General features: G+C 34.9%; 2 non-coding genes across 2 annotated transcripts; both read right to left on the bottom strand.

Annotated features, from left to right (window-relative positions):
- Positions 1-2,833: 2,833 nt before the first annotated feature.
- LOC128279590 (small nucleolar RNA R71) lies at positions 2,834-2,938 on the bottom strand. The gene has a single exon (XR_008269792.1). It is a non-coding gene; the product is annotated as a small nucleolar RNA R71 (small nucleolar RNA).
- Positions 2,939-9,014: 6,076 nt separating this feature from the next.
- LOC128279533 (small nucleolar RNA R71) lies at positions 9,015-9,121 on the bottom strand. Its single transcript, XR_008269735.1, has one exon. It is a non-coding gene; the product is annotated as a small nucleolar RNA R71 (small nucleolar RNA).
- Between the last annotated feature and the right edge of the window lie 2,674 nt (positions 9,122-11,795).

Raw genomic sequence — 11,795 nt, 5'->3', positions numbered from 1 at the left:
AAAGAGTTAAATTTGAATATGTTTAGCTCAAGAACCAAAGAAAACAGAATTAGATCGGGGAAAGTCGAAAGTCATCGAGTAGTCGATTCTGTTTGTTCGAATCCGTACGAGGTAAGTCGATAAACAAATAAATATGTTTGAATCAATTTATTTATGCTTATATGCTATTGAAATGAAACAAATTTCTTGGAAGATGAAAATGTGAAATTGTGAAAGCATCGACAGTGTTTCGACGTCCGAAAACCTCCGTACGAACCATAGGAATAGTTAGGATATATATGTCATGACATAGGATCCGATATGTGTTTTCGTGTAAAACCACATCTAAGATGTTGGCATCGACTTATGATTTATGTGAAAGATCATGTTTGGGACATCGGCATCGTATTTAATTTCGTGTAAGACCCTATCTGGGACAGTAAGGTCAATATTTGATTACATGTAAGACCATGCTTGAGACGTTGGTATTGTACATGCTTTCTGAGCTATCCACGTATCCTTATTGATTCTGAACGGTTCAATGGGCATTCCAAGAAAATGAATGATTATGTGAACGTGTATCCGATTCAGGTATGTTTGAAATGTATATTAAGATTAAGAATGAAAGGTAAGCATATGTATATATGTGTGAACATATGAAATATGTTTGTATTATAAGGAAATGTGATGTACATATGAGAAAATAATTATGAGTATTTAAGATAAATGAGAAATATGAACATGACATTGAATTATTCTATGATTCATACAAATGATTTGTTTATAGTTGTGATTTGTGATAAGTTTATTTGAATATGGCTTACTAAGCTTTTGAAAGCTTACTTTGTGTGTGTTTTCAATTGTTTTATAGATATCGTAGCTATCGAGAGCTCGGGGATCGTCGAGGATCATCACCACACTATCGAACTCTATTTTGGTACCTTTTGAAAGTGTATATATGAAATTATAGCATGTATAGGCTAGAAGTATTTGAATATGTTTTGTAATGTATATATATCTAGCCATGTGATATGGCTTGGTTATGGATGTGATTATGAATGAATTTTGGTATATGATATGTTCATGAATGGCCAAGTGAATTGGTCAATTTGGTAAGTTTTGGTATATGTTTATTTTAGAAATTTGGTAAGGTTGATATGAGATTGTATTAAGATAATAAATCTTATGTTTTGGATATGACATTAATAGCATGAAATTGGTTGATTATATTATGGCATGATAGATGTATATATTGTGGTTGAAATTGGTTGAAAATTTGGAATGAAATGTTGTGGTTTGATGCTTGTAGGGACGACCCAAAAATGGGTGGCATGTTGGCCTTGTAAATGGCCTATTTTTGCTCACACGGCAAGGACGGGCATGTGTCTCAGCCGTGTTTCTCAATGGCCATTTCGAAATGAACCTGGGCAGACCACACGATTGCATACAGAGGTGTGTGCTAGGTCGTGTGGCAAAATCAGTTTCGAACACGGGCTAGACACAGGGCGTGTGACTGGCCGTATGACCCAAGTCAGTATCCTCCCTAATTTTCACACGACCTGGTACACGGGCGTGTCTTGTGGTCGTGTGGACAAGTCAGTATGTATGTCTTATTTTTGGCACGGCCTAGACACACAGGCGTGTTTAATGCCGTGTGAGGCACACGGCCTGCTCACACGGGCGTGTCACCCTTTCTAAAGCATGTTTAAGGTCTCGTTGACCTACGTACGGGACTCTGTAATGATGTGTGACTTTAATGTTGTAATGATTATGAAATGTTTATGAAATGTTCTGATATATCCAGTAATGCCTTTTAACCCTAGTCCAGTGTAATGCCTTTTAACCCTAGTCCGGTGACGGATACGGATGAGGGGTGTTACAATAAATCCCGAAAACCTTTCTTTTTATTTCATCGTAATATAATCCATTTACAGTACTAATTAGATCTACTTATGCTTAGGTTAGGATCAATTTAATGCTCGCCTCCCTTAGGTACAATCCTCGGAGTATTCATCTACTCCGTTGTAATTATATTACATACCTTCGTTTCATCTATTTGTGCAGGATTTCTACCCTGGATGTTGGTATGTCTGGAGGTGGTCAAGTTGTTGGCACCATTGCCGGGGAGGCAATGTCACTATATTAATTTTAATTTTTTGCATTTTAACAGAGCAATTAGGGAAATTTTATATTAGAGCTACGGTTTTATTTTCTTATTTTCTACTAATCTTTTCTCTTTGGGTTTAGTGTATAACTCGTATAAGGGGAACACCTATAGAGCTAGTCACAGATCCAGAAAGAATAATCTGAAGAAATCATCGACAGCAACAGCAACAATAGTAATAGCCAATGCAGAACCAACCACCTGCTGGAGGTAATTTACCACTACGCAAGAATCCACTTTTCGACGAAGCTAATAATAACAACCTAGAAGACCCACCACTACCACCACAACTACCCGCAAACAATCTAATTACGCGTAACAAAAGGACTCTGAAGAAATATGCACTACCAAATATGGATATGGTTCAAGGGAGTATAATGAAGCCAACTGTCACAACCAATAACTTCAAGATCAAGCCAACCATGATCTAGATAATGTAGAATAATTTGCAGTTTTGAGGAACGATGACAGAAGATCCGGGTAAACATCTAAAATAGTTCCTCCGGCTTTGTGATACCTTCAAATATAATCTGGTAACTGATGATTCAATTCATCTTCGATTGTTCCCCTTTTCATTAATTGATAACGCCTTCTTTTGGTTAGATTCGTAGGCACCAGGATCTATAACGACATGGGATGAACTTGCAGGAAAGTTTCTACAAAAGTTCTTCCCTATCAATAAGACGGTCCAGCTAAGAAGAGAAATTTATATGTTCAAACAATGAGAGGGGGAAGCTTTCATGAAGCATAGAAGCATTTTAAGATACAGATTCAAAAATGCCCACACCACAATTTGCTTGAGTGGTTATGACTATAAATTTTCTACAATGGGTTGGATGTGCACTCAAGGTCAGGATTAAATTGAGCTGTAGGAGGCGCTTTAATGAACAAAACGTACGAGGATGGATACGAATTAATAGAAAATATGGTGATGAACTCCTACCGATGGCCAATTAAACGAGAAACATATGGCCAGAGACATCTACGGTACAGGTTGTCTATGATATGACAAATATCAACAATTAGTAGATAGAATCAACCGTATAGAATCTTAGAATACTGCACCATCTATATATAGATGGGACAAACCACTTTTCCACTACATCTATAATACTACTAAGGATGTGAATTAATAGGAAATAGGGGTGGAAACCCATATTCAAATACTTATATCCCGAATGGAGAGATCACCTAAATCTAACAAGGGGAGGAAATCAAGGAGGAGATAATACTTTGAATCAGGTTAAAAATACTAACTGTCAACCTTCTTATTTATAGAAACCTTAGGAAAGGGCCAACCTAAATGACCATACTGTATGCGGTCAGCGTTTGGATCGAATCAAAGGGGAGATACAGTCAATGAAGACAGACGTAAAGCAGGTGCAATCCGAGTGCACCAATTCAGCAAAAACATTGACAAATCTGAAGGTTCAGATGAGCCAATTGATGAGTATGATGGGAGATATTAAAAGGAAAATTGACATCGATATTCCAAACAACACTAAAAATAATGCTTGAAAGGAAATGAAGGAGCATGTGTAAGTAATCACGCTCTGTTTGGGCAAAATCTGGTATATTTGTCCCAGTCAAACTTTAAGAACTTCAAGGATAATTTAAGAACTTTAGTACTCCAAGTTTAGCCTATATAAAGTCTATTGTAATCAATTTAAAGACACAATTTTGAGGGTTTTATTCTTAAGTTTTTCTTTCATTCTTAGTTTTTACTTTGGTTATTTTATGTTCATGTGCTTGGAAGATCATATTCCAAAGTGAGACTTCCGCAATAGGAGATTGTTCTGAAACCATGCTTTCATCAATAAATCCATGACCATCTCCTTTCCTTATTATTTTCTTTATATTTCTTTCTTTAACATTGTTTGATGAATCCATTTGTGTTTTTTACATATTTTGCATGTTTCTATTGCTTTAACTTAATTAGTTGATTGGATAATAGAGTTTCTTAGTGGATCAACTGTTTGGGAGAGGAAGGACTTAAACCATAAGCTTGACAACCCTAGGAAGTCATTTCGGTGGGAACTAACCCCAAGATTGGTATAGCCTATCCGTGAACACTTTAATCCCGAATCAGTCTAGACTGTGAGGTTGGAAGATAAGTAGTTCTTGCTTACTCATTATTCTAGTGGAAGATCAAAAGATCTAACTACGATATCGGCTAGTAGATTGATTAGAACTCTACATCAATAATTAATTAGGTAAAAAAGTTGGATCTAGGCTTGCATAGTCAAAACAAGGAATGGGAAAAGCCGATACAGGAACCTAGGAGTAGATTTAGGTTTAGTTAAATTTATTTAGTTTTTTTCTTATCATTATCATCATGCAAAGTGTTAACTAAGAAGCATGATGATAATAATAAGAAAAAAACTAAATAAATTTAACTAAACCTAAACCTCGGGATACTTACAAAGTGTTTCATTGTAAACAAACTATATTACAACCTGACCCGTATACTTGCGAACACCGCCTCAAATCTATATCTTTAATTGCAATATTCACAGTCTGGACATTGATACGTTCGGAGGTGGTCAAGTTGTTGGCACTATTGCCAAGGATTGCGATGGTGATAATTTTTATTGAATCGATTACTTGTAAATAAAATTAGTTAAAAGCTGAACAAGTTAGATAGTATGCTAATTTTATTAATTTATTTCTTCAACTTAATTTTTGTTTTCATAATTTTTATTATTTTATTATTTCTATTTTTATTAAGAAAATTTAATTACGAGTGCAATAAATAATGATTATAGTTAGTATCAATGAGAGACATGGGATAATTTATATGATAACGTGGATTCAAGTTGGTTAGATAGAGATTAGATATATCAATCGAGTTTGTATAGCAAATATGGGAAAGAAAGGTATTCATATGAACCTCTGTATGAGTTAGATGATAAAAAATTGATATGCTTGAATACCTAATAAAATCTCTTTTTAATCCACCAAAGATATTTTCATGTGGAACAATTAAGTTCGACAAACCTTTAGCCCAGAACATAGACACACACATGAATAAATTTGATGACGACAATAGTGGATTTGATTCAAATGAGTTGTCCTTTTGGTATGATGAACGACACAATGTTGAAGGATAATTTGGTTGAACGAAGCTTCGACAAACAAGTAGAGTGATAACAATGAATACAATATGACCGAACATCTGGAAGAGTTACCTTAAGATGCGTATAAGAGCTATGACCACAAAGACAAAAGCAAGTATCTGAAGGAACCCATACATGAGATGAATAAACATCCATCCGAGTGTGATCATATCTACCAAGCTAAGAACGAAACATGCAATATTTTATCAAGAATGTTAGATAAGATGACACAAATGATGGCAATTCTTTGAAGATATAAGAGGCATTACCTCTACAGGGAAGAGGCCGTACATGATGTTCTCAACTCAAAACAAGATAACCATTTTATTACCAACAAGGGTCTGGACTTAGATGATGGAAATCAGTGATGAGTTTGGAATTAGGGACTGTATTGATGAACTAAACATACTCGAAGGTGTCCCCAATCCAATTAACATAGAATCGGACATAACAGTAGATGTAGCTGCTAACATAAAAGAAGATTAATAGCTTTTGAAAAGAGTTATATTTCATTCCTTTAGACTTAGTTAATTGTTTGTACTTAGGTACATTTAGTGGCATTTTAGGAAGTTTTATTAGTATTTTTATCATTTGCATTAGGAGCTTAAATTGTGTTTACATGCTAGATACTTTTAATATAATGTAGACGGGTTTTGTTTGGTAGTTTAGTAGGTGCAGGATGTGGAGAAAGAAATAAAGGGGTGAAGGTTTGTCGAGGCACAAGGTTGGACAGTTTGTCACCTAATATGCCATAACAATTTCAAAAAGATGACTGAGTCAACATTTACTGCATACCAGTCTCAGCCCAACTCAGCTTGTACCAAAAAATTTTGCCTAAAAACAGAAGAGAAGATATCGTGGGCTGTTGGAGTTACCCTAGAAAGAAATGCTTATAAAAAGCCAAATGAGGAATCCCTAAGTATGGAGATTTGGAGGCAACAATCGAGGGTAGAGGTTGTGTAGAGAAGAAAAGAGGAAGCAGAAGGTAGTCCCTCTTAGCCACCACAGGACACTACTACCGAATTACAGATTGGTTTGGCAATAGCCATCTTCCTAAGTTCTTCCATTATTTCTTATTTTGCTCTCCCATAAATTGATTTGATCGAAACAATGTTGGATGTTATTTTGAACTTGAATTTCAATCACCAACCCATGAATTAAATCTCATAGGATTGGGATTACATGATGAAACTTTTATTTTCTTTAATGGTTGAAGCATATATTTGATTTAATTTACTGTTTCATTCAATTGCATTTATTTCCTAACTGTATGCATACATTCTTTAAACATAGATGAAAGTGTAGTATGCGCATAAACTGAATCTAATTCTGAAAATGTTGGATTAGTTGGACTGAGATTGAATGATACAAATGGATATTTGACTGAATACCTTGAGCAGACTGTAGACATAGAGTAGCGTTTGTATAGAATGAAGACAAAACAGTTCAGGGTGTCGTGTTAAGGCTTATAGACACAAGCTAGGTCACTTTAGGTCTCTTCAAAGTAGTAGGTTAAGTACGATTTTGCTGAGGCATTATTGAAAGTAACGACATATTCTTAGTTATTTATTTATTCGCTCGCAGTTTATTCATGTAATTATTCTCATAATTTCCGTTGCATTTTTACTCTTTCTTTGCCTTAACATTTTTCAATATTACTCAATATACATTTTGTAGTTATCCTTATTATTTTAATTTATCACTGCTTAATTAACTTGGTTTTTCCATAACATTAATCGTTATCATAACTTGACCATTTCTATACCTAATCTGATCCTTGTGGAGACTATCTCACTTATCACTTTATTACTTGATTCGACGTGTATACTTGCACAATTCGCATATCATATTCACATGTGACAAAGAACCTACTAGGGTATCAACTAGTTGATTGATTAGAACTTTACATCAATAATTAATTAGGTAAAACAATTGGATTTAGGCAAAAAGGAACTCGCATAGTCAAAACAAGGAATAGGAAAAGTCGATACAGGAACATAGGAGTAGATTTAGGTTTAGTTAAATTTAATTAGTTTCTTATTATTATTACCATCTTGCTTCTTGGTTAACACTACTAATTTGTGACTTGAGTAGATTAGTAAGTATTTCTCGTAATTGACTTGATAACATTTTTCCCCAAACTGCAATCCCTTAGGTAAGATCTTCAGAATACTTACCAAGTGTTTCGTTGTAAACAAACTATATTACAATCTGACCCGTATACTTGCGGACACTGCCTTAAACCTATATCTTTAGTTGCAGTATTGACATGTCAGATGTTGGTACATTTGTAGCATAAAATAGAATTGAATATGCTTCCAAGAAAGGTTAGAAGAACTAATGAACTAGAATCATCGATGATTCTGAATCCCTCTAATTTCTCGGACTCGAATGTTGAAAAATATTTTGTAGAACTGAAGGGAAAAACATTTATTCAAGAAAGGGGATTTGAACCATTAATGGCTCTCTGTCATGAAATATGGCCTTCAATTAGATATCATATATGGGAACATTTTTGTACGATTCCAAAAGACTCTGTCGTGGTCTCTATACTTCAGGAATTTTATGCATCTTTACAGAACCAAAAGTCTAGAAAAGCCTAAGGTCATACATGGGAAACGATACCTATGCGAGGAAAACAATTACAAATTACCCATCTTCTAAGTCAAAAACCTTAGCTTCAATAGTGATTTCTGTATAAATTGTGACATGATTAAGTACTAGGTAATTCGATGTATGCTCTATTCTGATTATCAAGTCAAAGAATTTTATGGCATTCTAAAGCCCCTATTATACTAATATTATATGATTTAAAAAAAAAGAAGCACACAAATGTAAATGGTTTGTACAAGTATGATTAGAGCATGAGTGACTTGATTTTAGGTAACAAATAAACTGAGTAAGCTAGGAGATATTAGCTATGGCCAGAACATACATGGAACTTAGAAAATCTTATTTTTAGGGACTAATTTTTTGTAGTACTTTTGTTAAATCAAACCTTTGAAACTTGAACAGGTATTGTTTTAAAGAGAGAAGATTGCTAAGAACTGATGTATATATTGATCTCCGAATAGATTGACAGTACAAGATAGGTACATGCATTGATGCATATTTTGCTTCAGGACAAGCAATAACTCAAGTTTGGGGGTATGGTAACTCTTGAAAAGAGTTATATTTCATTCATTTAGACCTAGCTAATTTCTTGTACTTAGGTACATTTAGTGGCATTTTTGGACATTTTATTAGCATTATTATCATTTGTATTAAGAGCTTGGATTGTGTTTACATGCTAGATACTTTTAATTACATGTGGAAGGGTTGTGTTTGGTGGATTTTGAACTTGAATTTCAAATCTCCAACCCAAGAATTAAATCTCATGGGGTTGGGATAAACCAATCTGAGAGCATGTTGTGTCAATTTTGTATAACATGAATCCAGGGATAGTCATACCACAAATACAGACTCAACAATTTGAGTTGAAACTGGTAATGTTTCAGATGTTGCAAAAAGTAAGACAGTTTGGTGGAATGCCCACTGAAGATCCAAGACTGCATTTAAGACTTTTTCTAAAGGTTTGTGACTCATTTAGGCAACAAGGTGTTCCTGAAGATGCTCTACAACTTAAACTGTTTCCATATTCTTTAAGAGATCGTGCAAAAGCATGGTTGAATGCTTTACCGTTGGGAATAGTGGCATCATGGAATGATCTTTTTCAAAGGTTTTTGCTACGGTATAATCCCCTAAATATGAATACCAAGCTAAGAAATGACATCACATCTTTTCAGCAATTGGAGGATGAAACACTATATGAAGCTTGGGAATGATTTGAAGACTTAATTTGAAAATGTCTAATGCATGGATTTCAACACTAGACTCAGATAGAGATATTTTATAATGGTTTAAATGCACATACGAGAATGGTAGCTGATGCTTCTGTCAATGGTACTTTGTTGGATAAATCTTATAATGAAGCATATGAGATTTTGGAAAAGATTGTCAACAATAATTATCAATGTCCTACCATAATAGTTGGGACGGGCAAGAGAGTTGTTGGTACTATGGAACTAGACGTGATCACTTCGTTGACAGCCCAGGTATCTTCTTTGGCTAATATGATTAAAACAATGAAAAGGCTTACTATAAGTCAGGACATAAAATCAGTCGAACTATTGAGTGTTTATTGTGGTGAAGATCATGTGTTTGTTGAATGCCCATCAAATCCAGCATCCGTGTGCTACATGGGTAATTTTAACCGAAATAATAACCCCTATGCCAACACGTATAATCTTGAGTGGAAGCAACATCCAAAATTTAGTTGGAATAATCAAGGTTCGGAGAGTTTTAACAATACGACAAGATAGAATGCCATCAATGCACTGCCTATTTATACTCAACCTATGCTGAGGCAAAATGTCTAGCAAGGATAGGCATCGATTTCATCATCATCTATTGAATCCTTGTTGAAGGAGTATATGGCCAAGAATGATGTTGTAATTCAGAGTTAGGCTACATCTCTCCGAGCTCTTGAGAATCAGGTAAGGTAAATAGCAAATGCTCTAAATTTGAGACTACAGGGAGCATTCCCAAGTGATATCGAGAATTCAAGATCAGAAGCGAATGAGCAGTGCAAGGCCATCACTCTTAGAAGCGGAACTCAGCTTGATAACGTTGCTCAAAATGTCACAGTAGAATAGAATAACTCGAATAACAACCAAATAAAGACCCCAGAGTCATCTGAAAATTATACTGAACATAAAAAGGCTAAGTAGCCAAATGCTATGACAGAATCAAAACATGTTGTCAATAAGAATGCCATGGCAAAACAATATCAGCAACCTGTAGGATGACTTTACCTTTCCCTCAGTGATTTCATAATTTCAAGTAGGATATTTAGTACAAAATATTTTTGGAGGCTTTGAAGCAACTCCATATCAACATCTACTAATAGAAACTTTGGAGAAAATGCTCAATTACGTAAAATTTATGAAAGATATATTGTCAAAGAAGCGCAGATTGAGAGAATTTGAGATTGTCGCCCTTATTGAAGGGGGCACAGCAATGTTGAGAAATAAATTACCTCCAAAGTTGAAAGACCTAGGGAGCTTCACTATCTTATGTTTAATTAAAAATCATTATATTGGTAAGGTATTATGTAATCTAGGAGCGAGTATAAATCTAATGCCTATGTCGATTTTTAGGAAGTTGGGAATTGGAAAAGTAAGACCTACTATGGTTATGTTGCAACTGGCTGACCAATCCTACGCACATCCGGAAGGTAAAATTGAAGATGTGCTGGTAAAAGTAGATAAATTTATCTTTCCTACGAATTTCCTTATTTTAGAATGTGAAACTAACCAAGATGTGCCAATTATTCTTGGAAGACCTTTTCTTGCTACTGGCAGGACTTTAATTGATGTACAGAAAGGCAAGCTGACCATGAAGGTAAATGATCAGCAGGTTACCTTCAATTTGTTTAATTCTTTGAAATGTGTTAATGTTAATAATGAATGTCATGCTATTGGGTTTATAGAAACAGCAATGGAGGAATACACCAGATATTGACACAGCAATTTTGACGACAATAAAGACTCACTTGAGCAGAGTGATACAGCAATTTTTGAGGAATTCAATGAATTTATAGAAGCCAAGCATATAATAGATAAACTAGGGAAGAAGTTTGAACCTTGGAGTTATCAAACCGACCTTCCAATCCTTTTAAACCTTCTATAGAGGAACCTTCTAAATTGGAGTTAAAACCTTTTCCGCAGTATTTGAAGTATGCAAATTTGGGAGAAAATAGTACTTTGTCGTTAGTAATTTCTGCGGAGCTAACACTCGAGCAAGAGGCAAGGTTGTTAGAAGTTCTTTAGCTGTTTAAGAAGGCATTAGGATGGACCTTGGTTAATATAAAAGGAATTAACCCTACATTCTACATGCATAAATTTTTGTTGGAAGACTGCCCTAGCAATTCATTTGAACAGTAGAGAAGACTAAATCTGATCATGAAAGAAGTTGTCAAGAAAGAGGTTATTAAGTGCTTGAGATTATTAAGTGCTTGGCGTTGACATCATTTATCCAATTTTAGACAGCTCATGGATAAGTCTTATGCAATGTGTACCTAAGAAAGAGGTGTCATAGTTGTAAGTAATGACAACAATGAGCTCATACCAACTCGCATTTTCACGGGATGGAAAGTATGTATGGATTGCCGCAAACATAACAAGGCAACTAGGAAAGACCATTTTCCCTACCATTCATTAATCAGATGTTGGATAGATTGGTTGGGAAAGTTTTCTACTATTTTTTGGATGGTTATTTGAGATATAATTAGATTGCCATAGCCCTCAATGACCAAGAGAAGAAAACATTTACAGGTCCATATGGTACTTTTGCGTTCAGACGGGTCCATTCGGGTTATGTAATGCCCTGACAACTTTTCAACGTTGTATGATGGTCATATTCTCTGATATGATGGAAATTTTTCTTGAAATCTTCATGGATGATTTTTCTATGTTCGGGAATGATTTTGAGAATTG

Source organism: Gossypium arboreum, chromosome 8 (genome assembly GCF_025698485.1).
Source record: "Gossypium arboreum isolate Shixiya-1 chromosome 8, ASM2569848v2, whole genome shotgun sequence".
Taxonomy (NCBI): Eukaryota; Viridiplantae; Streptophyta; class Magnoliopsida; order Malvales; family Malvaceae; genus Gossypium; species Gossypium arboreum.
This window is presented reverse-complemented; position numbering and strand designations above follow the sequence as displayed.